This window comes from Eptesicus fuscus, chromosome 5 (assembly GCF_027574615.1).
Source record: "Eptesicus fuscus isolate TK198812 chromosome 5, DD_ASM_mEF_20220401, whole genome shotgun sequence".
Lineage (NCBI taxonomy): Eukaryota > Metazoa > Chordata > Mammalia > Chiroptera > Vespertilionidae > Eptesicus > Eptesicus fuscus.
The window spans coordinates 37207581-37234977 of NC_072477.1; the positions used below are offsets into that span (position 1 = coordinate 37207581).

General features: G+C 45.1%; 3 long non-coding RNA genes across 3 annotated transcripts in view; 1 reads left to right on the forward strand and 2 right to left on the reverse strand.

The window, feature by feature from the left end:
• The window catches only part of LOC114230564 (uncharacterized), a 25020-nt gene extending 976 nt beyond the window's left edge, over positions 1-24044 (forward strand). The window contains exons 2-3 of the long non-coding RNA XR_008556092.1: positions 177-297; positions 23722-24044. This is a non-coding gene — a long non-coding RNA (uncharacterized LOC114230564). The remainder of the gene's footprint in view (positions 1-176; positions 298-23721) is intronic.
• The window catches only part of LOC129149127 (uncharacterized), a 27158-nt gene continuing 7989 nt past the window's right edge, over positions 8229-27397 (reverse strand). The window contains exons 3-4 of the long non-coding RNA XR_008556093.1: positions 9926-10075; positions 8229-9400 (exon numbers count right to left, since the gene is read on the reverse strand). This is a non-coding gene — a long non-coding RNA (uncharacterized LOC129149127). The remainder of the gene's footprint in view (positions 9401-9925; positions 10076-27397) is intronic.
• Positions 16428-24000, reverse strand: LOC129149128 (uncharacterized). The gene is made up of 3 exons (XR_008556094.1): positions 23702-24000; positions 17786-17847; positions 16428-16751 (listed from the first exon to the last, which is right to left on the reverse strand). It is a non-coding gene; the product is annotated as an uncharacterized LOC129149128 (long non-coding RNA).

Sequence of the window (27397 nt, forward strand, 5' to 3'; positions counted from 1 at the left end):
GGCCCCCTCCCCAGCCCCCCCCCGGGCCTGGAGGGTGGTCACGTTCACCATCCTCACCTAAGACGTGCGAGGGGCGGGAGGGGGGGTGCGGGGGGGGAGGGAGAGTCTGCAAAGCACGCAGTGCTCCTGCCTGCTTGTTTTAACGGGGTTTACTTATTTTTTTGCCTGAATTGCAGGCTATCTCATCCCTTCTGCACTGACTTGACGTAACCCTTCTCTCAGAATCAAAGCCGTCCCAAGAAGTGCACAGTCACTTGCGTCGGGGGAGGGGCCCTGTCCAGTCTCCTGAGATCCCAGGTGAGTTGCTCCCATGTTCTTGGCTTTCTGAACTGTGATGTGGGCACACCCCTCTCACACTGAGAGCGCATTTGCTTTTGCTCTTTGCTCCCCACTGCATCCTCGGCGCCTACCCAGTGTTGGGTGCGTAGCAGGTTCTCCGGAAATATCTGCTTCATGAATGAATGAATGAGATAATGAATCACTTCCTAGAAAATCTGACTATCTTTTTTCACCAAAGGTGGAGAGAGTCCTGATGAGGGAGGGAACAGTTAAATACAAAGTACCTTTAGTAAAGGGAGAATAGGGCATAGCTACTCCTCCAGGAAAGGCTGTTACGAAGAATATTGATGCTTGGGAGAGAGATTGCATGTTGTATGTGGTTTCATTTAACTGGGTAATAGCTGACTGAAATGGTTAAGGATGTCCAAGATTAATTTTTAAAATACATTTTATTGATTTTCTACAGAGAAGAAGGGAGAGGGATAGAGAGTTAGAAACATCGATGAGAGAGAAACATCAATCAGCTGCCTCCTGCACACCCACCACTGGGGATGTACCCGCAACCAAGGTACATGCCCTTGGCCAGAATCGAACCCGGGACCCTTGAGTCCGCAGGCCTACGCTCTCTCCACTGAGCCAAACCAGTTAGGGCAATTTTTTTTTTAAAGTTCAGATAATTAACTTTATTATCTGAAATGAATTAAGACTTGAATGTAAGACCTGAGAATATAACATTCCTAGAAGAGTCCTGGCCGGATAGCTCAGTTGGTTGGAGCATGGTCCCCATATACCAAGGTTGCGGGTTCAATCCCTGGTGGGGCACATACAGGGAACAGCCAGTGAATGTGTGGATAGGTGGCGATCTCTCTCTCTCCATTCGTGTCGCTCTCTAAAAATCAATAAATAAAAATGTTAAAAGAAATTCCTATAAGAAAACAGGGGAATAGCTCCCTAACATTGGTCTTGGCAATGATTTGTTTGGATAACACCAAAGCGCAAGCAACACAAGCAAAAATAAACAAGTAGGACTACATCAAACTAAACAGCTGCACAGTGTGGGGGTCCAGAACGAGTCACCCCAAGCTATGCCTCTGTAGTAAGCAAACTGTTTTGAGCTAAAGGCAACTTTAGCTTCAGGGTCAGGAGAAACATCTACCCTCTACACCCCCTTTAACTGCTTAGAAGAATTTGAATTAGGGGCCTTGCCCATAGAGATTATCAGTGGTAACCTTTTCAACCGACCTATATGGAAGGCAAACTTTTATTAACTAAGCATCTGCTCTTCTTATCATCCTGGAATGACCCTTTGAAGCCCCCAAGGTGTGTTACCTCATTCCTAGCTCAGGACGTCATGTACCTCCATCCCCCTTTCTACCTCTGACCCTCTCCTACATGTGGGACCGCTGACTCTCTCATGGATGCGTGGTTCCCATACGTTTGTGTGTATTGAATTTGGTTATTTCCTCTTGCTAATCTGTCTCATGCCTATTTGATTATTAGATCAGGCAGAAGAACCTTGAGAAATTTTGTTCCTTTCCCACAATAGCAAAGGAGACAATCAATAAAATAAAAATGCAACCTACAGAAAGGGAAAGAATATTTGCAAACCACATAGTTGTAAGAGATTAGTCCTCCAAATATACATGAAACCCATATAACACAGTTGTAAAAAAAATAATAATCCAATTTTTTAAATGGGCAAAGCACCTGAATAGCCATACAAATTGCCAACAGGTACACAAAAAGGTGCTCAGCATCAGTAATCATCAGGGAAATGTAAATCACCTCACACCTGTTGGAATTGCTATCACCAAAAAGACAAGACATAACAAATCTTGGCGAAGATGTGGAGAAAAGGAAACCCTAAGTGCAGTTGGTGGGAATGTAAATTGGTACAGCCATTATGGAAAACAATATGGAGGTGCCTCAAAAAATTAAAAATAGAACTACCATATGATCAAGCAATCCTGCTTCTGGGTTTATATTCGAAGGAAATAAAATCACTATCAGGAAGAGATATCTGCACCATGCTCATTGCAGCATTATTCACAAGAGCCAAGACATGGATATATTAATGTTTTTAAAATATATGGTGCTAATGGGCTGCAATGTTTCTATGAACTTAGAAGTTACAGAAAGTGACCCAAGTAGCCTTATCATGTTGGCGATTTGGGATCCGGTGATGTCAGAGAACAATGAGTACGTGATACACAAAGCTGTAAGAAACCAGAAGAAAGCAAATATTTACTTTTGGACCTTCCCTGCTATGACCCTGCCTCTCAATTACCCCACCTAGGCCATGAGGTCCCCCTAGCTGTTCTTCCTTGCACACAAGACTCACTCTCCGCTCACATCCTGGCACAGGCTGTTGCCTGTATCTGGAACTCTCTTCTCCCATTATCTACTAACTCCCTCATCTCCTTCAAGTCTTGGCTCAACTGTGACGTTCGCCATGAGTGTAAATCACTATCATGATGTTACCACTGTGTTTAAAACTGCAGCCCCAGGCCCTGGCTGGGTAGCTCAGTTGGTTAGAGCATCAACCTGCTGTATCAAGGTTGCGGGTTCCATCTCTGGTCAGGGCACATAAAAGAAGCAACCAATGAATGCATAAATAAGTGGAACAACAAATCGATGTTTCTCTCCCCTCCCCTTTCTCTCTCTCTCTAAAGTCAATAAATACATTTAAAAAATAAAAATAAATAAAAGATTTTTTTAGAAGTTGCAGCTCCAACCTCCCCCAGTTCCTCATGCTGCTGATCCTCCTTTAGGCTGTTCTACTTTTTCTAATTTTTTCATAGTATTAATCAATTTCCAGCATGCTATAGACTTTACTTATTTCTTATGTGTACTATTTATTGTTGGTTCCCCTGCCTTTCTTTCACCCTCCCCCCGGCCCCATCCGAAGAGTTCTTTGCTGTTTTATTGATTGATTGATTGATTGATTATTGTTTAAAGTATTACAAATAGTAGTACATATGTCTCCTTTTTCCCCATTGACTTCTCCCCAGCCTCCCCGCCCACTCTTTTCCCCTGCCCCCCCCCCCCCCGCACATGCCCATGTGTCTTTGCTGTTTTATTGACTGATGGATCCAAGTGGTACATGGTAGTCATTCAATATTTGCTAAATGGTACATGGTAGGTATTCAATATTTGCTAAATGATTAAATTCATATAGTGTGGGGACTGGAAGAAAATCCTTTGGCTATTTGCTATTATCATTTTAAATGCTTTTCCCTTTAGTTAACTTTTTTTTTTTAAGTTTTATTGATTTCAGAGAGGAAGGGAGAAGAAGACAGTGATTGAAACATCAATAATGAGAGAGAATCATTGATCGGCTGCCTCCTGCACGCCCCATACTGAGTATGGAGCCCGCAACCTGAACATATGCCCTGACCAGGAATGGAATCATGACCTTCTGGTTCATAGGTCAACACTCAACCACTGAGCCACGCTGGCTGGGCTAGTTAGCTATTTAATCCCCCTTAAAAATGATAAAGCATATAAGAATGAAAACTTCAATGAATGGGTTACTATGTTTGTAAAATACAATGAAAAAAATTTAATGTCTATTCCCCAGGAAACTGATTCAAGACTGACCACTTATTTTGGATAAATAGACCTAGTTTCAAAGCAACTTCCTTATGAAGCAATTATCAACCACCTCTTTAATACATTTTGCACAGGAAATTCAAATTATGTATACTCTCTTTTCGTTGGGAGAAATAGACAGGTATTATCATCTCATTTTTACTGTCAGGAAAAGTGATTTGCTTATCCAAGGTCATCCTTCATGTCTAGAGACAGAATCCAGAGTCCTGACTTTTACAACTCAGCTGGAAAAACACTGAGCAAAGAATGCTTGCAGGGACTGGCTTATGTGAACTAGGGAGAAAACCAGGTATATAGTCTGGCTCCTCAGTAATTCCTGTACCCCCTAAAATAACCAAGTAATTAATAAATGGTGGAAAGACAAATTATTTCACCCAGTTTTTAGCGTAGGGGGGAATGTGGGATGAAGGACCCATTGCTGGGATTGAGAAGTCGTCTTGGCTTCCTCTAGGGTAAATTCGAAAGGTCCTTAGTGGCTGGGACTGTTCTTGCCTCGTTGTTCCCTCCGGGCTGGCACACAGAAGTCGCTGTGTGCTGGGGACTAATTATGAAAACATGACCTCTCCTCTGAAGAGGGAACCTGGCAATCAATTTACACGAATGGATCATCTGCAATAAATGACTAACCTATGGGTGTTGAAAAGGAGTTACCCGCAGGCATGGCCTTTGTCTCTTAAGAAAATGCTGTAAATCTTAAGACTCTGAGTCATGAGGCCACATAGGCAGGAGTGGCACCAATGCTCTTAGTGGATTAGCTGCTGGTAAATAAGAAAAAGGGATAGCCAATGGGCTGTTACGAAGATGACCGGTGAGTCACCCCCTTATCTTTCTCTCTGGTAATCTTTGGTGATTTCAGGGATAGGTAAAGCTCATGCTCTTATTCACTTACACCTGGGCTCACATACACCTTGCACATAATGTGATCAGACATATTTTCGGCTTCACTTCCTTACTTATACATCCCCATGTATCCTTCGGTGCCAACCTCATACCCCTTAAAGCTAACAGGATTTTGCTGTGATCAGGGTGTGCATGGGAATTTAAATTTGTACCCATGCAATAAATGGCTCATAAATACCCAACCTGAAGACTATATAAACTCTTCCAAGATAAGTGTAAAAAGCAACCTAATAAAAATGATAAAAATATTGTCAAGTAACTTTTATGTATGGACCGCTGTGCTATTTAAAATAAGGGATCAGGACCAGCTACACGGCTTAGTGGCTGAGCGTTGACCTATGAACCGAACCAGGGGGTCAAAGTCCAATTCCTGGTCAGGGCACATACCCAGGTTGTAGGGCTAGTCCCCAGTGTGGTGTGTGCAGGAGGCAGCCAATCAATGATTCTCTCTTATCATTGATGTTTCTATCTCTCTCTCCTTTTCCCTTCCTCTCTGAAATAAAAAAATATATATATGTACTATTTTTTAAAAATAAAAACTTAAAAAATAAAATAAGGGACCAGTGTAATATTAGCCCTCAAGCAACAGGATAGCTGATTTTTACCAATACAGAGATTTGGGGACCCTGATAAAAATCCAGAACCATAGGAGCGGCATCTCTCCAGGACTGGGAAGAAGAAGTTTGAGGGAGCTGGTGGCAATGCCAAAAGGTCAATCTGGATGAGTGGAACTTAGGTTAGAGTGAGCCAGGAGCGAGTAGGAGATGAAAATAAGAGCAAAGAAAGGGTTTTCAAGGATGATTTAAAAAGAGAAAGAAAAAAATTGGAGGAGAGAGAAGAGCTTTTTTTTTTTTGCAAGGCAAATATTTTTACTTCTGCAGAAGGGTACATACCAACACAGAGTCTGGCAGCACATACACTGAGTGGGTGGTCTGCTTAGGCTTTTATTCTGATGCATGTGATCTGTCCTTCACTCTTGATTGGTCACAGAGCTTAGGCTCACACTCTTACGTGATTGGCTAATTTAAAGGGAGGGGTTGACCTTTGCAATTTCAAAATGGCATTCCACAGGGGAGCTGCAAGTCATGCAAGCCAAAATGGCGGCTGCCTAAACTCCCTGCTTTGACAGAAAAGATTACTTGTTTATTCTCACAATTCCCCCCTTTTCTTATTTAACTCTTTTCTTCAAACTTGGTTAATATTCGTTGACTTTCATGCTCTGCAGTGTCTAAGGGAAGATTATTTTGCTGTGTGGTCAATGCAGTTTCAATTAACCTTTGGATAAGACCTCTTATACATGGGATGATATAACATCCACTACTGTCATTTCCTTCCATTCTCTGAACCATTGCTAAATCGGAGAAAGGATTCTCAGTTCCAGGATTCTCAGCTGACTCATTAGCTGAAGTTGTTAATCCCTGTTGGGCCTTAGTGATGGTTTTGTCTGGAGCTGTGTTGTCAGGGATGAATGTACAACGCTGGTCCCCAACATTACACAAACTCCTCCTTTTCTGCCAGAATCATATCCAAGGCCTATCTATCCTCCCACGTCATCCTGCTGCTGGCATCTAGCTATTTAGCTATCCCTTTAACTGCGTCTTGAGTATAGTTAACAAGCCTTTGCTGGTTCTAGTAAATATAGTTAATCCAGCCACATTCTTGTTTTCAGTGGACCATCAGAACAGGACAGACTCAAACCCTGCGGCAATCTGATTTCTAGCCTTAAACTCCTTGGCACTCCTCCTGGAACCCCACTAGAATCTGTGTATATATGGGGGTCAAAGGAGCCCCCTGAACTCTCTATCTTCTTCCTACTCTGTCCATTGAAAAAGGTTTACGATATGCCAACGTGAAAGGGATAGCCAGTTGTATCAGAGCGCAAGTCCCACTCCATTTGCTGGGCAAGGCCGCAAGTAATGGTCCCCTGCAACACCACCAGACATCAGCACGGGGTATCGACAGTGCAGCATGATTGGCTTCTGAGGATACTTGGCCATTTACACATCCGGATAAATGTCTCATAAACTCTGAGTACTGTTCCTCCCCTTGAGAAGCAGGAGGTATAGTTCACATTGGAGGACAGGGGTCAGTTTTGGGGGTCTTTGCTCTTTACCTCTGTTGGATGGGAACAACAGGGAGAGAGTCTTACAGGAAGCATTTCCCCAAGTGGTTTCCTCCTGATACAGGGCAAGCACACATTCCATCCCATTACTGTCTGAGGTCCATCCAAATGGGAATGGGACCACTTGGGCCTCTAGCCTTCTTGCTGTGCAAGCGTAACAGTCGCTTTTATTTAGGGCTCATGCAGAATATTCAATCCATTCCACCAGGCATTCGTTCCCTTATATTCTACTTCTGTTTGCATGATGGTGTCAGTGGCAGGGGATCTTGTCCTGTGACATCTATTCCTAAATCTAGTCCTAGCCAATCTTTTGGCCTAAAGGCTGAAATATCCAAGTCATTCAAGTCATCTATGATCAATAACTTAACTGGGTAAGCATGATCTGAATTGTACACATTTCCCCAGCCCACATTGTAAGCCCCTGCAATTTGCCATAGCCCTAAGGCAAATAGACAGCTTACAGTTTCTTTAATGTTAATTTCAAGGGCTATGTCCTGGTATGGCCGTCCAAGTTGAGGTGTCTCCACTGGAGAAGCTGGTGGTCCGCCCTTAACCCGTGTGTGATGGGTCCAGACTAGTTCTGCAGTTTGAACAGCAGTTTCCGTGGTAAGCTAGACAAGGTAGAGTCTTTCCCAGGAGAGTTCCAACTTGTTTCCCTTCCAAGTCTTGATTAGAATGAATGTAGTCTCCCAGTGGGTGCTAATGAACTGGAAACTCAAGAGGAGGGCTTTGAGCCAGGAGGCCTTCTAACCTGAGAGACGTTAAAGTAGAAGAGATACCCAGTATATAGTTCTTAAGAAATTGGTCCCTAGTCTCCATTTTAGGAAGATCTTGAGGCATTTCAGGGCTTAATGGAATCACCGAAGGCCAATTCTAGGTCAATAATAAAAGTTTAACTCCATTTGTCCTTGGGTATGGTCAGCAAATGACACTAATTGGACTTCTGCTATCTGTCTCCCTGAGTATTTTGATATAAGCTTATTAGCCCTCTGGTTAGGGAGGAAAAATGCAAATCATTTACTCTTAAGTGTCCTTGGTTTAGGGAAGATGGAATTTACTAGGTAGCTCCAAATTGCCCTTTAACCATCTCAGTTTCCCTATTCTACTTGTCCTGGCTTACTGTGTATGTGTCATTTATATAACTTACAAACATTACCCTTCCTCACAAGCCTTACAACTTTCAGAACCCACTTTTTCCTTCAAAATGACACCAGGAGAGCCAATTTTTAAGTTGGAAAATAGAATTGTGAAGTAGAGATGAGCACAACAAGACCAAATAAGGAAAGAAGATCTCACAAAGATGAAGCTCTTATGAGGTATAAACAAAAGTAGTATATTGATGGTAAGTCTTGTAGACAGCAGAATACAGGAATGGCCAGAAAAGGGGAAACAAACAGATCTTTCCAGTTTTTACATTTGAACGCTCAGGAACTGATGGCAAGTTTAGCAATCCTGTGTCCACAGACTGTCGACACTTCCAGGTGACAAGTGAGAAGTTGAGTCAGGCATTGGGACATTTGGTCTATTTGATGCCAACACTGGATTCGGAGTTTGAAACATGTGGAACATGTGGCTGGCAGATGGAGGATTGAAGGAGGTGCTGGGTGTCATGGGGACACAATTTATGCTTTGAAGACAGAGCAATTTCCAAATCCAGAACAAAATGACTGGGCCTGTCTGCTGTTTCTATTTCGTTATGTGCACATGTGCTCTTCATTTCAGAGGTGTTTAGTGGGGGTCCTAACATATGCCTCAACCATTTCACAAAACCCACCCCTTCCAGCTCATCAAATGAACAGGTTCAGCAAAACCTGGTCAACAAATGAAATGGGGTCGGTGGCAGTGACATGCCAAATGCTGGTTTGCAAGGTTCCCTGCCATACTGCATACCCTCCGGGGGTGCAGAGGAGGCCATAACCTGCTTAGGAGGGGACCCTCCCCCGTTCTTGGATGGGGAAGCAGCAGCACCAGGGAGTGAAAGGTCTCCCTGATGCGACAGCAGGTCCTTCCCCAGCCCAGCCTCAGTCCTTTCTTGTCTGTCCTTCAAGCCGGACCGCAGGCCTGCCTTCTGCATTAGCTACACCAAAACCCACATTCCAACCACAGCCGCTTCTCTACGCCCACAGATCTCTGGCATACCCACCAGACCCGTCATAGCTTCTGCTAGTCCTGTTGATTGAGCCCAGATCTAGGGTGTATGCACTTGACCACTATGCAAACTGCCTCTTTGAGGAAACATAAAATGAGGGAAAGGGATAGAGTGTATTAGTTTGTTAGCGCTGCTGTAACAAAGTACCACCGAATAGGTGGTTTAAAGAACAGAAATGTATTTTCTCCCAGTTCTGGAGGCTGGAAGTTGGAGATCAGTGGATTGGCAGGGTTGGTTTCTTTCAGAGGCCTTTCTCCTTGGCTTGCGGATGGCTGTCTTCTCCCTGTATTCTCATGTGGTCTTCCCTCTGTCCATGTCTTTGTCCAAATTTCCTCTTCCTATAAGAATACCAGTCATATTGGATTAAGACCCACTCTAATAACCTAATTTTAAGTTACCTCTTTAAAGACCTTATCTTCAAATACAGTCACATTCTGCGATACTGAGTGTTAGGACTTCAACACATGAATGTTGGAGTGGCACAATTCAGCCCATAACAGGGAGAGAATGGAAAGGGGGAGGGAGAGGAAGTTGTTATTTTAGCAAGTGTGCTCAGGGGACATTTCTCCAAGGAGGTGATATTGGAGTTGTGACCTCAGTAATGAGAAGGGTGCCGCCATGTAAAGATCTCAGGAAAGAGAGGACAGCAAGAACAACACTGAGAGCGGCAACAGAGACAAGGGACAGAATAGACATCGATTGGACATTTCTCCTGCCCACTTGTCTCAGAACTCCCTCCATGCCATCCTCACAGGGGTGGCTCCTGCCAGCCATGTTGGCACTTTGTGACCTTGCACCCCAGCTGGAGTTGACAAAATCAGGAGTGAGCTCTTGAAGCAAGCTGGCCATTTGGATTCTCTCACCTGGGAGCTTGGGTTTGGGCCCCGGAGAGACCATCAGTCAGTTGGTATATGTGGCAGCGTCTGTACCAGCAAACTTGGGAACCGCAGGAAACGCTCTGCCCCGCGAAATGAGGAGCAGAGAAAGATGGTCGGCAGAGACGAATCAAGAATCTGCGCAGGAAAAGGGGAAAAAAAACATCTGCATGGGGAGGAAGACGAGACCCACAGAGAGTTCTGAAGTATTTCAGTCCCTGTTTCCAGGCCCTTGCGGGGGCCTAGTCTCATTTCTGCATTTGGATTTTAAATGTCACTTTTGCCCCGCCCACCCCTGCCCTTTTCTGTTGGGGCTTGCTGAAGCTGGTCGCTTGCAGCAGGAAGCCCCAACACAGCCCTCAAGGGACCTCAGTGAGGGCCATGTGACTTGTGGGAGGCTGGGTCCTCTGCGTGTGTTGCTCCAGACTTGAGCCAGACAGAGCTGGCTTTCAGTGTCGTTGCCATCGCTACTGCTCTTTGACTCATGTTCCAGAATTTCCCCACTGAATCCCACACTGCCACCCATGGCTCAGGGGCCCTAGAGACACCCTGCTCCTGGGAAGGCTTTAATGGGAACTGCATTGGGCTGGGCCGTCTCTGCTAAGCTGCCTGTCCACTGGTGGCTCAGGCTTGCTCAGATCCACGATGTTCTGGTCTTCACCCCTAACCAATCCTCCTGAGTCTGGCCTCCACTTCGCTGCATCCTCCAGGACTGTCATTCTGCTTACCACTCCCTCAGCAGATTCTGTCTTATTTTCTCTCCCCTAAAATCATACTCTCCACTCCCCAAACACACAGGCGTACTTTATATGGATTTCCCCCAGCGTTTTACTAAAAGTGGAGCAGTCAAAAATATTCTCAGGATACGTCTTTCCAACCTGCCTGTTAGGTTAGGAGAAGCAGAGAGGAGTCAGCTAGAAAGCCGTCTGCCACCAGCTATTGATAAGCATCTCTTGTCTCCGTTCTCTCAAAGCAAACAGCTCTGCCTCCAGTGCGGTGGTGGTGGCGGTGGCGGGGTGGGGCGGAGCAGGACTGACAGGTTCCTGCTCAGAGATCCGTCCAGATATGCACATCGGGAACACGCTGTGCATATTTTCAGTGCATCTGGTACTTAGCAACTATAAATGTTTGGGGGATGTGGTTTATGCAGAAAGTAGGAGAACCTAGAGAGAGATTTTCTCTTTGCACTTGTGAAGGGCAGGCCAGGTGCTCTGAATCTACAAAGACAGAACTGAAGTCACAAACCTTATAGAGAAGCTAAGAGGTAGATTGTTATGCCTGGATGCTTTCGGACAAACTGTGAAGTCTGTTGCCCACAAAAGCACATTCTAAATCACACCCAGAAAATGTGGCAGCAGAGTGGTAGGTATTTTTCAGGAGCGGGCTGATTCTTTCCCTTCCAACTTGTAAGTCAAAGCTCTCCAAGTCCCTTGTTATTGATATTAATTGCAATGATATTCTGCACTGACCCTCAGACCTCAGGCCCATCGTCCCATCAGGACGAAAGGTCAAGAGTCTTACAATCAAATAGCGAGCTTCTGGTTTTTTGTTCTAAATCTAGCACAGAATCGGTGGGGATGGAATTGGGTCAGGAGAAGTGCAGTGCATGTTTCTAGAGATGAGAATGAGCATTATAACATTTAAGTTAGTAAAAAGCCCTTGATGGTGGTGGGGGGCAGGTGGCAGGGAGAAAAAGTCCGAGCTGAGTAATTGATTCCTGGCGATGTACTGGTAGATAAGGAGAAAGTTTACCTGCTACTGCGATAGTATTCCAGAAGATAAACTATTATTTAGTATTTAGGATCTACCCCATGCTAGACGTGGAGGGTATAAAAGTAAGTAAGACACGTTCCCTGCCTTCAAGGAACCCCCAACTATTGAGTCAGACAAATACGCTACAATGTGATAGCTGCTGGCACAGAGGGATGTGGCACGTGCTATAGGAGGACAGAGCAAGGAACAATGCATTCTTCCTGGGAGTGGGGAGAGTGGGGCAGGGCAGTGGAAACAACAGGGCATCCAAGAGTACAGGTTGAGATGGAAATGCGGATCTGAACTCAGGAGAGATCAGACTGGAGCTATGATTACAGAGAGTGTCACTGGAGCCTGGAAAGTGAAGGCCACCTCCCAGAATGGACAGAGACAGGGACAGTTGAAGACAGAACTCTAGGAGCACCGCTCTCTCAGCCGTGTAAGGAGAGAGAAAAAGCACTATCCGATAAGGAAAGAAGATTAGCAGGTGGAGGTAGTCAGGGTGTTAGACACTGTGGGGAGGTTGAGGATTCAGTAATGGGGAGATCCTTGTCGCCAGTATTGAGGGAGCGTTTTCAGTGGTGTGATGTCAGTGGGAACCAGCTTACACGTTTTTGAGGCTGCCAAGAAGGTGAAGAATCTAAAACTACTCTTTCAAGATGTTTGGAGGCAGGATTAAAGGGGGACAGCAGAGCATGCTGGGAGGAAGGATCTAGTGAACAGGAAGAGATTGAAGTTGGAGAGGGGAAGCCACTGGTATACAAGGAAGCAAGAGGGATGAATTAAGAACAAGGGGTACTTCTTCTTCGAAAAAGTAAGCAGTTATCGAGTGTAATTTTACGTCTACTGGTGTGGTTTTTATCACTAGTTCAAAGCTCTCTCTATTTTCCCCAGCCTGGTCACCCCTAACTGCCCTCCTCTGCTGGCCTGGAGCTTTGATCTGCCCCAAGGGACTACACCCTTTCATGTTGGCATATCATAAACCTTTTTCCCCCCAAAGCTCCTCTCCACCCGGTTCCCACCCTACCCCATGCCCTCCCCCGCCGCCACTGTCCTTGTCCATAGGTGTAAGATTTCTGTCCAATCTCTTCCTGCACCTCCCAAACCCCCTTTCCCCCGAGAATTGTCAGTCCACTCCCTTTCTATGCCCCTGATTCTATTATATTCACCAGTTTATTCTGATCATCAGATTTTTTATTCACTTGATTTTTAGATTCACTTGTTGATAGTATGTATTTGTTGTCACTTTGTTGTTCATAATTTTTATCTTTACCTTTTTCTTCTTCTTCCTCTTCTTAAAGAATACCTTTCAGCATTTCATGTAATCCTGGTTTGGTGGTGATGAACTCCTTTAGCTTTTTCTTATCTGTGAAGCTCTTTATCTGACCTTCAATTCTAAATGATAGCTTTGCTGGGTAGAGTAATCTTGGTTGTAGGTTCTTGCTATTCATCACTTTGAATATTTCTTGCCACTCCCTTCTGGCCTGCATAGTTTCTGTTGAGAAAACAGCTGATAGTCATATGGGTGCTCCCTTGTAGGTAACTAACTGTTTTTCTCTTGCTGCTTTTAATATTCTCTGTCTTTTGCCCTTGGCATGTTAATTATGATGTGTCTTGGTGTGGTCCTCTTTGGATTCCTCTTGTTTGGGGTTCTCTGTGCTTCCTGAACTTGTAAGTCTATTTCTTTCACCAGGTAGGGGAACTTTTCTGTCATTATTTCTTCAAATAGGTTTTCAATATCTTGCTCTCTCTCTTCTTCTGGCACCCCCATAATTCAGATGTTGGTACGCTTGAGGTTATCCCAGAGGCTCCTTACACTATCTTCATATTTTTGGATTCTTTTTTCTTTTCGTTTTTCCAGTTGGGTATGTTTAGCTTCTTCGTATTTCAAATCTTTGACTTGATTCTTGCGGTCCTCTAGTCTGCTGTTGGATCTCTGTATATTATTCTTTATTTCAGTCAGTGTATGCTTAATTTCTGATTGGTCTTTCTTCATATCCTTGAGGGTCTCACTAAATTTCTCGGAGGTTTCTAGAAGATTCTTGAGTAACCTTATAATCATGGTTTTGAACTCTATATCCAGCAGTTTGCTTTCCTCCATTTCTTTCATTTGTGACCTATTTCTTTGTCTCTGCATTTTGGCTGCTTCCCTGTGTTGATAGAGTGGCCTTGTGTGCTAGGTGTCCTGTAGGGCCCAGTGACTCAGCCTCTCCAATTACCTGAGGTGGACATTCTTGGTGCACCCCTTTGTGGGCTGTGTGCACAGTCTTGTTGTAGTTAAGCCTTGATTGCTGTTGGTATCACTGGGAGGAATTGACCTCCAGGTCAATTGGCTGTGAGGACCAGCTGTGTCTACAATGGGAGAACTGCTGTGCTGGAGACACCCTTATGGGACAGGACTTGCTTCAGTGGGGCTTTGGTGCTCACTGAGTCTGCCCCTTGAGTGTGTTGCTTATGGATGTGAAGAGTTGTAATCTGGTATGGTTTCACACTGACTACTGGGTACACTGGCTCTTGGATCTCCAAGGAGGTGCTAATTTAGCCTCTGCCTGAGGCCACCCAGCAGGTGTTACAGGGAGATCTGCAGATTTCTCCTCTTTGTTTGGGGTTTGGAAGTGCCCAGATGAGGCCCAGCTGTGAAGCAATGCTGGCTGCTGCTGCAGGGCCTTAGGCCTTCTTTTGGATGCTTTGGAGCCCTCTGACCCAGCTGCAGTTTGTTAGGTTTTAGGTTGCAAGAGGGACAGGCCATTCATATGCAAAAGCCTCTGCGAACAGCTTGGGTGGGGTTGTAAATTGGGTAGGGTGGGGTCTCAGGGAATCACCAGGCCAGAGCAAACAGCAATGGCTGCCAGTCTGCTCTGCCCTTGGAGAGGTCCCCGGGTCTCTGTGTCCTGTGGCCCTGTGCAGGAACAATGATCACTGTGAGAACCTCTGAGAGAAAGCCGCCCTAGTGTTCCTGCCCGATGCCAGACAGTACAGTTTCTCCCCGTATGAGTCTGGGTCCCCAGAGTCTCACCTGGAACTGAATTTCAGAGCAATCGGGAGCTTGTATCTCCCACCTGATTGAAAAAGACAACAGCGCACCCAGTTGCCAGCCTGTTTCGTGCGCGCCTCTGTACCTCTGCACTTCTGCACCTCCGCATCTCCTACCAGTCTCAATGCACTTTTTTCTTTCCTTCTAGTTGTAGAACTTCCACTCAACCAGGTTTCCTGTGGTTCTGGATGATATTTGTTTTGTCTTTGAGTTGGAGTTTTGATGTGGTTGTGAGAGGCAGCAAGTACAGGAGTTTACCTATGCTGCCATCTTGGTTGTCTCTGCATTTTTTTTTTTCTTCGACATAAAGAAGAGTCACTAGGACCAATGTTCTTGCTAGCAGGAGATGGAGATCTTGTGGCAATCACATTTAACAGGATTCATATAAAATCTATACCTGAATTTTCACTCTTAAAGGCAAAGAAAGGGAAGGAAACAGTCATTATTTCTTTTAGAATTATACACTAAAAGTCACTTGACGGAGGATATCCAAAGCTCAGTAGTCAATGATGGATGTGGTACTGTATAATTTCCTCTTCTTTCAAGAACTAACACCAAGATAAACACAGAGTAATTAGCTCTGTTTTCTAGCATTTCTCTAGTGGACAGAAACTTTCTAAAATAAATATATTTAAGGGTGTCCTACTTTTTCAAATGTGTGATCAGGTCTGGGAAAAAAAACAACAACCTAATTCTTCTACTTGTGTCTTTTTTCCTCCTTGGATGAAAAACATTTTTTAAATGTTTCCCTTTGCAACAGCCTGTGAAGAAACAAAATTACATAGCTGTTTGCCAAAAATCACAATCATGGTGACTACATCATTATATTTGTACCTCTTTATAATTAAGATGAGGTTGATATGAAAAAATATTTTTATTCCTTTAATGATATCATATTATTATTAGATTCTATATTATTCCTTCCGCTCTTTCTCACCTGATTATCTGCTTTTTCTGAAGAGTAGGCACTTTTCCACGTCAACACTCTCCAGGTTACCAAGTTCTCAACAGCTCTCTCTACCTGCGTCACTCCTTGGTCCTCCCCACCTCTTTGTATTTTCAGCTGTCAGTGAACTCTGGGGCAGGATCAGGCCCACCACCCAAGACACAGAACAGGCGCCAGGGTCTCAGATTCCCCACTTCTAGAAGAGACAGACCCCCCTGTTCTTCACAAAGATGGTGAGGGTTGAGTGCTAACTCCTTAATCCTCTCAAAACTGACTTGAAATTCTTAGGGGGAAAGTCTGAGTAAGGAAAACCCAGCAAGGTTTTGACTCAGAGGTCAGTTGGCCTTATAGGAGCCCCCAGTGTGGGTCCCCTCAAAGCTGGAAAAGAAGCAGATTTCAAAGAAATAGGTCCCTCTGACCATTGCTCCCTAAAACCAAAACCTTGTAGAGTAAATATGTTAATGCTTTGGGTTAGGTCCTTTTGGCTGTTTCTTTAAAAGAGGGTGCTGGCAGTTCCTCATATTATCACGATGGAAATCAAATCATGTGCTTCTGTGTTTGGACATCGGGGCACCTCCTATTGCTGGCTCCGTGGTTTAGAGGCGGTTGTCACGTGCCCACGCCAAAGAGTCTCTCCGGGGAATCCCTTCTTTTCCTGTTGCTACAGGTGAGCGTGCCTAAGCCTTTAGAAATAGGGCGTTCTCACGTTTTTAGTGCTTATGGAGAATCACAGAGAGAGCTCAAGCCAAGAAGCATGGTTTATTGGATGAGATGGCAGGAAAGGCTGTCACGACCCAGGAGACTTGCTTCAGACATGGACAGAGTCTTGCATCTGGGTGTAGTCCCTTGGGGCAGATCAAAGCTCCAGGCTCGATTTGAAGTCTAAGGGAGATCCCTCTGTGGTTGAATGAAAGCAGTGAACAGTCTGGCATTAATCAAAGCCATAATGAGAGGGAGTTCCGTCTTCTGTGCATCAGGGCCTTGGAGGGGAGCCCTGGGTGAGATTGGGGTGGGAGGGTGGAGTGGCAAGAGATCCAGGCTCCATGTTCATAAAGAGCCTCGAATTTGGACTTCTGTGTTTTCTGCAAATGAAATTATGAATTCAGACACAAGTTGTACTTGCAGGAGGAAAAGAAGACAATATTCATCATGCAATTTTAATTTTAAAAACACAAACATTACAAAACACTATGATTTTTAGCCCTGGCCTGTGTGGCTCAGTTGGTTGAACGTCATCCCATGCACCAAAAGGTTGCTGGTTCCATTCCCAGTCAGGGCACATGCCCAGATTTCAGGTTCTGTCCCCGTAGGGGTGCATAAGGGAGGCAACTGATTGATCAATGTTTCTTTCTCTCTCAAATCAATAAAAACATATTTAAAAAAATAAAATACATTATGATTTTGAAATCTTTAGCCATTTGTATATTTAAAAATATATACTAGGAGCCCCAAAAGTGGCCCAGCCAGTGTTGCTCAGTGGTTGAGCATCAACCTATGAACCAGGCAGTCATGGTGATTCCTGGTCAGGGCGCATGCCCAGGTTTTGGGCTCGATCTCCAGTGGGGGGCATGCAGGAAGCAGTTGATCAATGAGTCTCATCATTGATGTTTCTATTTCTCTCTCCCTCTCTGAAATCAATACAAATATATTTTAAAAACAAAAAACAAAAGTGGAATTGACCTGCCTTCTCTCTGTTTTCCTGCTGGCAGAGGGGCTTTTAGTAGGAACCATGGAATCTCACTAACGGGTGCTTATGGAGAGTTAACCAAGAGAAACAGTTCTGTGCCCTTTCCCGGGCAGTCAGATGCCCCCTGTCCACCCCCAGCAGTGTGCTGCCCCAAAGGGACCACAGCCAGCCTCTCCCACCTGTGGTGGGGCTGCCAGAACTGTCTGCGGTGGGACTCACACAGATTCCAGCAGCTCCAGCACAAGACGGAGCGTCCCCGCAACCCCCACTACGCCCGGAGGGGCTCCACCCAACCACTGAGCACCTTGGGTGGTGGGAGACCATGTTGTTTATGATAAATCTGGAAGACAGCACACGAGGAGAAATAGGAATGGCACTGGCTTCCCTCTGCACGAGGGGAAACAAATCTCAAGACCACATAACTCTCACTTCTCCCTTAGCCGTTCACACACCATTGTCATCGAGGCTGCATGCACCTCAAAGCCTTTCATCTAGAAAGACATTCAGGTTAATGAATTCATAGCATCAACATAATCCACCAGAGAGCATTGGTATTCAGGCTTTTTCAGGTACACAGTGTAAGGTGCCGACACCAAGAATCACCAGTGAAGGCAGACAAACAGCCAGTGACATCTGTGGGGTGATAGAGATCATAATCCCTTTTCGATCCAATCCAACACACGTGTATGTAGGCTAACTCTGAATGAGCAGTGCACTGGGCCCAGGAGAAGAGAGAATTTGCTTCTGATCCTCAGAGACCTTGTGGGCAGTGTGATGTCACTCAGACTTCAGGCTGTGAGTCAGACCAGCGTGCGAAAGTGCTTGGTAGTCAAACTGTCACATAAAGGACCGGAGGAGAGGGTGGTTCCTCTTCTCTTCCGCCAGAAGCTTTGCTCTCAGCAGTCCTGTCAAGGAGTGGCCTCCTGCTCCGGAGTCCCAATTCCTGGCTCTGCCCCGGTGCTGTGCTGCCAGAGCTGGGAGGAACCGGCACCTTCTTGGCCCTCTGCTCAAGTCTGCCCCTTGTATCTCGACAGTGTGTTCCTTCTGCTTTCCAGGAGGCTTATCTGTGGCCGAAGCTGAACCTCCTTGATGTTGCTTGCCTGGGTTTCTAGGACCCATCTCTGGCCTGTCCTGTCCCAACACCAACTGCGTCCAGGTTATGTCCATTTTACTATTGAAATAACCTCTGATGTCCCCAGCTCCAGGCAAATCAGTCTTCTTAAACCTCACCTTTGCTCTCGTGTCACACCTACTCAGAAAATACTAATGACTCCCCATGACTTCTAAATTGAGATGAAATCTCAGTCTGAGAGTTTAAGTTTGCCATAAACTAGCTTAGCCCACCTCTTTGGTTTCATCTTTCTTCCCACCAGTGTCTAAAATACCAGGCTTAGTGGCTCCAGTCTTACTGGACTAATTGTACTCCTTGAGTATGTCCTGACCTTTTCTTCTTGTGTCCTTTGCTCTTGCTGGAGTTTGATGGGATTTCAATGGAGGAAGCTAGAGGAGGCAACACGAACAAAGACATAGATACGGGAGTGTCTGGAGACCAGAGAAGAGAGATGTGTGGTTATTGGATATTGGGCGTTTACAATCCCAGAATCATAGCTGTTATAGAAGAAACTAAATGGAGCATCAGGTCTATCTCTGGCCTTCAGGCTGGGGGAATATTTTTCCCATTTGATATATCAGACCATTAAGGACCAGAGAGGTTAAATGACATGAATGGAAATAGGTACCAAAATGGTTAGACAGAAAAATTGGGGTCATTCTCTAGAAAGAAGCCTTTAATGCTAGGTTAAAGAACTTGCAGGAAACTCAGTCAATGATGGGGACTATCCAAAGCTTTCACTAGGGTGGTGACATAATTAGAGCGACGTTGGGCAGTGTTTTCACATTGTGGACTATGATCCATTAGTGGGTTATAAAGTCAATTTCATGGTCATGAATAAAAACAATATCAAAGCACAGTATTGCTTTGTGAGTTTTGTATGTATGTACAGGGTTGGGAAGTAAGATTTAGTTCTTATTGTGAGTCATTGCCAAAAAAACTCGGTAAACTCCAGCTGTAGGAAAATTAATCTGGTGGCAAATCATAGGCTAATTTAGGAATGCAGAGGAGGGACTTGGAGGCTGAAAGTCTGGGATGCTCTTGTCATAGCCCAAGTGGGCAGTAAAGGGGATCTGAATGGGAAGGAGATAGCGTGGGAGGGGAATGGAGGGGGAGGATCTGAGGGATTCCGGGGGGTAAGAGTCTCGGGATTTGAGGACTTTTGGATTGTAGGGCCTCAGGGAGAGGGAAGAACCACTCAGGGTTGACTAACAGTCACACTCAGGTGCTTGGGAGAATGCTGGTACCCACCGCCAAGTCGGGAGAAGGGGCTGGTTTGAGGACTAGCACAAAAGACTGATGCAAAGACACAACACCATCAGGTACTGGGACAGTCAGGTTCCCAGCAGAAAAAAGAATCTACTGAGATGGTTTCAATGCAGGGACCTGAAGGAAGGAAGGATGTCAGGAGCTGTGGGCAGGCTTGTGGGGACCAACCCGGAATGAGAGGTGCCCAGAGATTAATCACAGTAGGAAGCTCTCCTTCTCAGATTCCTCTGGGCCCCAAGCCAATAGGGCACCATTTCCTAATCCTCTTCTACTCTCCTCCTCCCTTCCACCCCCTCATCTCTGAAACAAGTGCATGCCCACTGGTTTGCCATTGCTTCTACCGCTACCAGTATTTCTACCCTCACCATCAACACAGGCAAATGGTTATTGATCCTTTACCCTCTGTCATGGGCTTTTACATCCATAAACTCATTTAATTATAGTTACCCCATGAGTTGGTCTTATTGTTATTCTAACTTCACAGAGGGGGGAAAAAAAGAAACTGAGGGACATTTAACAAGTTGGCCAAGTCCACACGGTTAGTAAGTGGCAACGTTGGAATATGAAGCCAGGCAGTCTGGTTGACCACCATAACCACTGCTGTGTGCCGATAACTACTGAAAAATAGAAAATAACAAAGGTAGCAAGTCAGGGGGTGGGCAGTTAACCACAGCAAAGCAGAATAAGTCACTGGCGATGTCACAAATGGGACCAGGCATCTCGTGGTCCCACTTCCCTAATTCCTTCCTAGGTTTTATCTAGAAAGTCATCCTCCCCCACCCCCGCAGCCTACAGGGTTGGATGCACCAGTCATGCTCTCCAATTATAGCGGGAGGGGAGTGGAATTAGGTTGCCCTCCTTGCCTGACTGTGAGCCGTGCAGCCTCTTTCAGAACCTCTTCCTCAGTTTCCATTCTGGTTAGACTCTCTGGGTTGCTTCTTGGCCCTTCTACTCAGCAATTACTTGAGTCTAGTCCCGGTCGGGAACCCCGTGACTTCTCTCGGAGCCTCAGGATTTTGCACTGAGTTGCCCATTCTGCTCCCACTCTCCTCTCCCGCTTCCCACCATGAAGTCCTGCCTGTTTCCATGGTCCAGTTCAGTGTGTGTTGCCCAACCAAGTGTTAGGTTGTTTCTATCCTGAGTCCAGCTTCACACAGTCCAAGCAACTTTCTGAGCCTCCATTTTCCAGCAGCTGAGAGGCCCCAGCCGACATCCCAGGACCCGTCTGCCTTCTACCTGTACCTCCAACAGCCCCTGATGACCACCATCTTGTACATCCATCCGCCCCCTCTGGTCCTCGTGTCAGAAGGGCCCGATGTCCGGCTCAACTCACTGACCTGAGTCCTGTGGGGATTAAGCGAGGTTCCCCAGCTCACCTGCTCACAGCCCTGTGCTCTCTCCAAGCTGCTTTGTGATGAATCACTGCCCTCAGGCCCATGCATTCCTCCTCTCCCCCTCTACCCCCACTTTAAGAAAAGACTTTTGAGAATGGCCTCTCCCTCTCTTTTTTAAAAGAATAAGCCCTGGCTGGTGTGGCTCACTTGGTTGGGTGTCATCCTGTGCGCTGAAAGTTTGCTGGTTTGATTCCTTGTCAGGACACATGCCCAGGTTTCCAGCTGGATCCCTGGTAGGGGGCGTGCAGGAGGCAGTTGATTGATGTCACACACTCACATCTATGTTTCTCTCTTCTCCCTTCCTTTCTCTTTCTGTCTCTAAATCAATAAACTGGTTTTGTTTTTTTTAAAGAATTAGTAAAATTCTTTTTAGATATGTGGAACAAAAATGACATTCCCCAATGCTATTAACACACACACACACACACACACACACACACACACACACTCCCCACAATCCAGGCCTACAAGGAAAGGCTCAGGTGGGCTCTGGTGAAGGTGGCAGAATGGTAACTACTTTGTTTCCCTTGTGCCCACAAATAGAGGAAGTGCTTCAAACTAGACAGGAAAAGGACAAGGGTAGTCCAGAAAAATGTAATCTTAGGTAAATTGCATGTCAAAAAGAGAAAAATCCAAATAAATAAATTAATTAATTAATTAATTAAATTTAAAATTTTAAAAAGAGAAAAATCCATCTACTTGAAGGGCATCACATTTCTATGCCCCAACAAATTATGTCCTAGGATGTGGATTGCAAACTTTTTAGGATAACTTTTTCAGACAAATCTTATATGAACCCTAATTTTTAAATATTTTAAAAATAATTTACTTTTATACACTTTAAGTTAAAAATTATTTCGCTTATACTTCTCATAAAATTAACCTATGAGGAAAAATTACTATTTTGATGAATACCAAAATTTGAAGTAGTTAATACAGATATAACCATTGCAACTTTATATCAAGCTCAGAATTTAATTTACTTCTATTATTTTAGTTGCAAAGAGTAAGCAAATATTTTTTTAAAGCGTGCCTTGTCATTTTTTTATAGGCACACCACATTTCATTGTGTTTTTCACAGATGTTTTTTATTTTATTTTTCAATTACAGTTGACATACAATATTAGTTTTAGGTATACAGCATAGTGGTTGGATATTTAATAACAGATTGCTCTGATAAGTTTAGTATCCACCTGACACTAGAACATTTAAAAATTTCCTAATCAAATTATTATTAGGACTATTAAATTTCTTGACCTGGATACAAAAGTCAGACCTGAAATACACAACACTTTTTATAAGCAGTAGAGTCACGTAGCAGCTTACACAGGCCCGACAGGAGCATGGACCAAATACATGCTTCTAAGCCTTGTGTGGCTGTTGACTGAGCGCTGCATTCTTGGAAGTGCAGACCCACAACCTTCCTAATCAATGGTATATGATTAACTAGTCTATGGTTCTAGAGTCAGACTAGTGAGGGGGCAGGGGTGCTAGTGACTTGAAAGGGGCACAAGGGAATTTTGGGAGTGCTGGACATTGTGGCTCTCTTGACAGAGGTGGTAGTATGTGGAGTGTAGTATACTGTTTGTGTGAATATTCATGGCCTGTATACTTAGGAACTGTGCATTTTACCACAGGTACATTTATATGTAAAAGTTCTGTTAGGAACCCTGGCTTGGTAGTTCAGTTGATTAGAGCATCATCCCAATATGGCAAGGTTTTTGGGTTCGACCCCCAGTCAGGACAGCTAAGAAGCAACCAATGAATGCATAAATAAGTGGAACAACAAATCTCTCTCTGTCTCTTTCCTCTCTCTCTCTAAAATCAGTAAAAAAAAAAAATTTTTAAGTTCTGTTAGGAGAGAGAGAGAGAGAGAGAGAGAGAAGGAAAGGAGGGAGAGCCCAAAAAGATTTATCTCCAGATTGGCTCAATAATCTGTCAGCACAAGTTTATGTGCCATTGGTTTCCACTGTGTTATAATTTGGTAGCTAACAACTATATGTTTGTGTATTTAATTATAATTTTTTAAAAACAGTTTTAAATATATTTTAAAATGAAATCCAAGCATATTAAAAACACAAAATTCAAAGCAAATATATTTTTAAAAAGACAAAGCAAATATATTTAAAATAAAAAATTCAAATAAATTTAAAATTTAAATCAAATATGTTTAAAAGATGAAATTAAAATCACTAGTGCCAATCACTCCTGGCACTCTCTGAAAAATCATGGAAATTTAAGAAGTGCTGGATGACCAGAGGTGGCTATAGCACAGGATGCATGATCCTGTGGAAAGCACATGGACTACCGAATGTTCCAACGTGGCTTCAAATCTAACTCACCAGCTCCCTCAGGTCCTATAGTTAGAACCTATCAAACACACAGCCCCAGTTTCATCATCTGTAAAATGGGAAGAATGCCATCTGCCTCAGACTTGTTGGGGGAATAAGTGAGAACATAACTAAAGTGCCCAGCACACTTATAAATGTTAGTTCTCGTCTCTTCTGTATCCCACACTCAGTAAAATATACTGGGTTTAGAGAGGATCTGACTACCTACAGCAAGCCCTACCTTTTGACTTGTTTTTCCAGAGGCAAAGATGAACTTGCATCTCACCATCCACAGCCACACCTAGACCTCCTTGCTGCCAATGACACATTTGCAAGGCTGTCCGCAGGCCCTGGATGGAGACATTCAACACAAGTGGAGGCACTGGTCAGCCTTGTTTTAGAGAGAAAATGAGCAGAATGTGAGTGGGGCAGACCAGCCAGAGGAGCACAGCACAGATTTGTCAAAGGACAAGAGCAGCTTCTCTTATCTTCCTGGGTTTCTCCTTCCCTTTCTTTCTGACTCTCCCCAGCCCAACTCAGGAAGCATCTCCCCGTATTTTCATCGAGAGAGTGAAAACAGCGTCTCATCCTTTATAATAAAAGGCTAATATGCAAATTGACCGAACAGCAGAATGACTAGTCGCTATGACACACACTGACCACCAGGGGGCAGATGCTCAACCAGAAGCTGACTCACTGGCTGGCGAGAGCAGCCTCAGTGGTGGGAGCCTCTCCTGCCTCCATGGCAGTGCTAAGGACCCCTCGGGGGATGTCTGAGGAGGGGTCCTGGACTGTGAGAGGGCACAGGCTGGGCTGAGGGACCCCCCCCCCTCCAGTGCACGAATGTCGTGCACTGGGCCTCTAGTAGCTTATTAAAAGCCAAGGTTGAGATGTCCTGTCGGGGAAGTGGTGTCCACACTGGGGACAGGTGTGGCCATCGCACCAGCGTGTTAGTCTCGTCATTCTTTGCTTCTTGTGGGTTCCCACCATTTGCTCTGTCAGACGCATTTACTCATAAGGATGAACATTTAGTCTGGGTCTCAGGGCAGGTGGCCCACTGCAGATCATTGCCTAAAAGAAATGGTGCTGAGCTCCGAGGAAAACAAGTCAGGCCTGCCTCTATTAGTCCGGTGAAACTTTAGGTTCTGACAAACCTGCCTCTCAGGTGCTTTTGATCCCTAATAAACTGGGTTTTGTTTTCCGGTTTCAGAGGTCTGAACCAATTATGTCCTGGAAACAGATCTCAGTTTCAAAGCACTCCTCTCTGCCTGGGCCCTCGGGCTATGAAGGGCTACTTTCTGCCTTTTAAATTCTGTCAAGCTAGGAGTTCAAGACCAAGAATAATTACAGCTGGAGACCAGAGGCTGGTAAGAGATTTGCCGCGATGCCCCGGGAGAGGTCCTTTCCCAGTCTTAAGCCTTTTTCATGCCTAGGACTTCATGCCCTTTCTCTGCCGAAGCCTTCGGACCCCAGAGAGTATCTGCCTTTCAAGGGGTCTCTTCCTTTGCTCTCATGGGCCAGCCCTGGGCTCACCTGTTGAGCTGGGACTGGCCTGAGTTGGGAGCTGTGGCTCTGCTCACCTTTTACTTCACTCTTGCAGAGCTGTGAGTGCTTTTGTGAACTGGCCTTGAAAAAGGATTTTGGTGGATTTTTATTTTAAAAACACAACCTCTTTATTTCTCCTTCAGACATAAATGTTCAGTTTGGACGATGTGGATGAGCCAAGGACCAAAGACAATGGCTAGCTAGCTCTTCCATTTGTTCCAATGAATTCCAATGGAGGAAGAGGACACAGTATCTAGACTGTTTAGGTCTATTAATATTCAGCTTATCAAATCTACAGCTCGGTACCTCTTGAGCAGGACTGTCCCAGGAAGGCCGGATATGATAACGGTCAAGGATGGAGAGGGCAAACATGGAGAATTCAACACGTATACGCAGCTTAGTCCCCTGTCCCCATATGCTCTCTAAAATTCCATATTTGGTCAAAGCTGGCTCATCTTGGCTCCACTGTGCCTCGGATTCTGCGTCCCGGCTTCTGAGGGAGAGCAGGTTCAGATCGTCTGGAAGCTGGGCCACTCCCCTGGCAGCTTGCTGGCTAAGCAGTACTTACATCGTTTGGTCTTGGGCCTTCAAAGTTCACCGCAGTCACAGCTACCCTGACAGTGTCAAGCCCGTTCACCATCGCCGCACACCAACACTCGCCCCACCGTGGGACGGGCTCTTCTGGTAACTTCAGTGCTTGAGGGGCTACCACAACACCGCGATATTTTTCTTCAACCTTTTAAATTATATTTTTATTTTTTACTTTATTTTTGTTGTTGTTGTTGTTGTTGACTTTATTACAGATTTTTGGGAAAGTAGCAGGCACCTGTTTCAGGGTTGAGCTCCCATTTGACATTGTTCTTCATCCCCACCTCCCGTGACAGCTTCTCAGAAATGTCACTGTCGCCTCACCTGCCTTGTTCTGGATCTTTTCTCATTTTCCCTCTCGTCTTAGCAGTTTCTCCTCCTCAAACAGTTTCTTGTTCCCAGGGGGTGCATGTGCAGCCAGTCTTTTTTTTTTTTTTTTTTTTTGCAGCCAGTCTTTGAGGAAGGAGTCATATGGCCCACAGATTTCTTCCCTGAAACCAGGTCTCCCGGACTCTAAGCTCCTCTACCGACTGCGTGAGGTTGGGCTCCAGGTTGTCTTTGGGCCGGTGTTTCGTGTCCCCCACCAGCTGGTAGACACAGAGTCGCCAGTACAGGCTCTGCTTCCGGCCCTCCTGGCCGGTGGCACCTTCCCCTTCGATCCACGATGACCGCTGACCTTGCCCTGGCGGCTGGCCGGAGAGTGAGGGCGAGCCTGACCTTGAAAGAGTTTTATAGAATCTCTCCCTGTTCTCGGTTTGTTTGTTATGTTGCACGAATGTGACTCAACAGCCTCCACACCCCAGTGACTCAGCCCAGCTTTAATGAGCTGTGTTTTCCAGGCCTTCCTGGGGCCGTGCCTCCTCTAATGTTGTCCAGGGGCTGCCCAGGCCAGGGCACTGCCCTGCTCGAGCCAGGATGGGAGTGAAGAACGCTCCCCACAGGCAGGCTGAGGGAAAGGCAAGGTGAATTCTGGTTGTTCCACTCCCTAACAGTGCAGTCTCTCGTCCCTTCCCAGACCCAGCCTGGGAGGTGAAAGCTAAATGTCAGGAGGAACTTACACAGTGGGATCGATTTGAAGGCATCTGGCAGGGTGATTTCCTCTTTGAGAAAAAGACAGTTACTAGGGGTTTCGTGGAGAAGTCTGTTTACTTTTTTTTTTTTTTAATTGATTTCAGAGAGGAAGGGAAAAGGGGGGAGAGAGATAAAAACATCAATGATGAGAGCAAATCATTGATTGGCTGCCTTCTGCACGCCCCACATTGGGGATCAAACCCGCAACCAGCATGTGCCCTGACCAAGAATCGAACCATGATCTCCTGGTTCATAGGTCGATGCTCAACCACTGAGCCACGCTGGCCTGGTGAAACCTGTTTACTTTTATTTTTTTATTTTTATTATTTTTTAAATTTCTTTATTGATTAAGGTATCACATATTTGTCCTCATCCCCCCATTCCCATCCCACCCCCCTCCCCACACATGCCCCCACCCCCCTAAACCTGTTTACTTTTAATTAATTGGGTCTTTGATTTGTGGGGCATTCAGTTTGCTGGGGGGAAAAAAACGATCTATTAAGCTTCTGGGGGCAAGCTGGAGAGAATCATATAATTAGCAATTCAGAGATTTTCAGAATCTCTGGCCACATAAAAAGATGGCACGGGAAAAGAGATCACTGTGCACTAGAGCTGTGGCAATGGCTGGGTACTGGATAATGACCACAAAGAGATAGTAATGGATTATGTTTGCATGTAAATGTATGCTTCTCTTTGGGAAGGATTTGCTTAGGGAAATGTTATATCTATACTA